Consider the following 3,540-nt stretch of genomic DNA (forward strand, 5'->3'; position numbering starts at 1 on the left):
TGAAGTTTTAATTTTTAAATTGCAAAAAAAATGCAAAAAAAATAATGGCAGGTCAAAATGTATGTTGGTGCCAATCTTTGGTCCATCTAAAGGCCTACTTATAATGACAATCACATATTACTTCAACTGGTTTTTTGTGGAAATATTTAGTTTCGTTTTTTGGTTTTTGGGGCTTATAACACAGGGCGCTCATGTAATAACACTGGGATTTGAAGGGTTAAAACAACGAAAATATAATTAAAACTTTACATGAATATTTCAGGGAGAAGTAGTTTTACAAGGTTGGCTAATTTAAAGTGGAATAAAATATGGATATATGGTCTTTTTATGGCGTGGCTGAGAATGGTCCCTAGGGTGATGGGTGTGAGTTTTTTAAAGGATGGCAGGAGGGTTAAATCCATACTGCATTTGTGAATTTTTAGGCCCCTTGTTTTGGAGTGCCTTTTGGAGTTTCTTTTTTTCTCACACATTTGATTTTCTCTTGCAGATGTTTATCCCTTGGTTTTACTGGCTCTCCAACATTTTGTTTCTGTGGTTTGTCACTCCACTATCAGTGGGTAGATTTCCTTTCCTTGCACACAAAGCTTACAGGCTGGCTTATACACTCAAAAAAATGAATGAGGTGGATTGTTCAGTGTATATTAATTATTTATTTTCATTTTACTTAAAATATATGTTTTTGTTAAGTTAACATATGTTTTTCTAATCAAGTCTACGTAATTGTGTCTATTATTCAACGTACATAATACTAATGTGTTACTTGATCGCATAACATTTAAGTTAAGTCAATTAGGATCGATATACCTTGTATATCCACAAGGTGGCAGTAATGCAAAAACAGTTGTAATGAAACCGCGCAGAACAAGAAGGTTTCACGGCTTGTGCCTGCTCATGCGCAAGACTTCAAATTTAACTGAAAAAGGCTGTTTTGGCGCCAAGCTACTGTTTCTTTGAGAGGTAAGACCACTTTTTTTCTTTGACTATGTTGTGTAGTATCTATATGTCCAGCATGGTTATATTTTGCGTTTGTCTTACAAGACATGTTATATCGTTTGCGTGCGCTTGTTTTACATTAGTTTTCCTGGACATGCTTATTTTGTGGACTGTGTAAGAAACATTTTTATTGTTTTTTGTTTTATTAAGGGATTAGCTACAGGGGTTCATGGGGTTATTCTTTCAAGGGGTTATTTTTCCATTTGCTTTCTTGGGATTCCTTTTCTGTAATCCGAGAGTCGGAAATATCGAATAGGATAGCATAAAGTGACATTTAAAATCCAAAAAGTCAAGGGCGAAAGCCACTGTGACACCATTGTTCTGCTCTATCAGTAATCTGTATTATGTAAAAATGGTCTGTAAATACAGCATGTTTCCTAGCGGAGTTATACATATCAATGTAGTTATAAATTACAGTTTGTGAAAGTACACACTTAATTTTTTTAATAAAATTATTCAAGACATATGAGTGGACAGACAATGGAGGTCGACAGACCTGGTGATAATTGCTTCTATAGAAAGTTAGCACATGGCAGTGTCAATCTCTTGCTTTTCTTCTGAGTAGTATTTTATTTAGTTGTAATTCAAACAATAATTTGCTTCTTGAAATTAAGTAATGAATTTCTTGTTTTACTTTATAAATCTCAGATCCTGCCTTTACCTGCTCCCTCCTATACTGATGTGGTGTATGTGGTATTGCTGAGCTTGTATGTGGTATGTGAACTGTTATACTTTTAAAAACAAAACTGTTTTATAAGTTAAGTTTTCTTTTGTGACCCATCCCATGCCCCTGTTATTTCTTCTCCACATCTGAACCATGGTAAAGGTTGCAGTTCAAGGGCCTGAGGCATGAAATTCTTTTCAGATCAGCTGTGATCAATATTTTTTGGAACTTGATAAATAACAATAAAAGCTGTAATGGCTCCATTAGCATTTTGTGTAAATGTTTGTGTTAAAATTATAGCTTTAATGAGGTCTTACTACATTAGTTTTAGTTTGTATATGTGTACATATAGTATGTATATTTACAGTACAGTATGTTGTGTTTGTTGACATATTTTCAGGTGGAAGCAGAATATGTGAGGATTACTACTGCTGCACATGTTCCAAGGCTTTTTACACAACTTGACCAATACACTGACCAGCTCATAAAAGTCTTCAAGAAAAAAGGAGGCGTTGCAGGGAAGAAAATTAGACAAACTTTGGCCCCAGCCACACAGGTGCGTTATTCTGTTGGTAGCAAAATATTATGGCTAATAAGATCATTTTCAAATTTAAACAGCTAGTGTATGGTAGCTGCACAGTGCACTTACATTTATATTAAGCAAGACAAAGTTTGGTACTCAAAACGTTGGAAAATTTAAATTACCTAAACATATGTAAAATCTGATCCCTTGATTTAGGTTAAACCAGAAGTGAATGTTTTTATGTTATGTTTTGAATGCAAAAAAGATGATGTATTAGTTTGTCTTTACCTCCATTATGGACATATATAATGTGGTGGAAACCCTGCCCAACAGGTTAACTATTCATGTCCATGTGATGATTACCGGTAGTTGGTCTTGTGTACATGTCTATCTGTGCAGTGGATATGTCATTCATTTTGCGTATAATGTGAGTTTCTGTCATCCTAAAGTATATCTGTTTTCTCTTCCTGTATCTCTGCCACTCTCTACAGAAGGAAAGTATTGAAAAGGGGAGGGAGTGTGTCCTCAGGGCACTACCTTTTTACCTGAATGAAGACCCAAGCATCCTCTTCAAAGAATAATTGGTTGGTAATTTTAGTTTAGTTTTTTATCTGTATTAAACCAAATTTTGAATAACTAATGTTGTTGCATGTTGTTGTTGTTGTAATTTGCATGGAACCTGTTTAAATGTTTTGGGAAATCTTCTTGTATACCCAAACTATTTATATTTATCGTTGAATCTGTAGTCTGAAATAGTGGCACACTGGGGTGCATGTTCCTAATATTGTGTTTACGTCATTAAAGGGTAGCTTTGGCCCTTTTTCTTTCTTTTTTTAAAACTGGATGCCATTTTTCTATGTTTTTGTGTCTAAGCTACAGCTGTTCAGAGGGAGCTGGAACAAATTACCCTTGCTATCTTTACCATCGAAAGAGCTGATGCCAGCACTCCTCCAGCCATAGCTGGACTGGCCATCGGGCATACCGGGCATTTGCCCGGTGGGCCGCTGGCGATTTTTTGTTTTTATGGGCCGATGGATTTTTTTTTTTTTTTTTTTAGGAAGGGTATATATAATGAAAGGTGTTGGATTGGCCAATTGGTCATGATCGACTCTGGGCTGGACCAATTACAGCCGAGGAGGCCGGATGCACCCTCCCCCCTGTTTAGCAATCACGTGATTTTCGCGCATTGCATGCCGGGAACTCGTGGCAAAACAATCCAAGTACCGCATCAAATGCAAGCGTTTGCAGCACCGCAAAACGTTCATTCTCCGGTTCCAATACCTTCTTGTTTTTTCTTTGCCGCACAAAAAAGGAATGTACAGAACAAAAGGAGAACAATGCCGGTCCGTACAAAGACAGA

The 3,540-nt window shown here is 36.3% G+C and overlaps 1 long non-coding RNA gene across 3 annotated transcripts; it reads left to right on the forward strand.

Moving 5' to 3' along the window:
• The first annotated feature begins 601 nt into the window (after window positions 1–601).
• LOC146683653 (uncharacterized) lies at window positions 602–3,133 on the forward strand. Of its 3 annotated transcripts, none has more exons than XR_014917638.1 (5): window positions 602–957; window positions 1,642–1,707; window positions 2,058–2,213; window positions 2,672–2,764; window positions 3,054–3,133. It is a non-coding gene; the product is annotated as an uncharacterized LOC146683653 (long non-coding RNA). The 3 variants fall into 3 exon arrangements; XR_014917639.1 differs by lacking the exon at window positions 602–957 and adding an exon at window positions 967–1,107; XR_014917637.1 differs by lacking the exon at window positions 602–957 and having other exon boundaries at window positions 967–1,707.
• Window positions 3,134–3,540: the final 407 nt, after the last annotated feature.

The sequence above is a fragment of the Copadichromis virginalis genome, linkage group LG22 (genome assembly GCF_057382275.1).
Source record: "Copadichromis virginalis isolate Kocher_CV1m ecotype Utaka linkage group LG22, C_Virginalis_male_GT1.1, whole genome shotgun sequence".
In the NCBI taxonomy this organism is placed as follows: Eukaryota; Metazoa; Chordata; class Actinopteri; order Cichliformes; family Cichlidae; genus Copadichromis; species Copadichromis virginalis.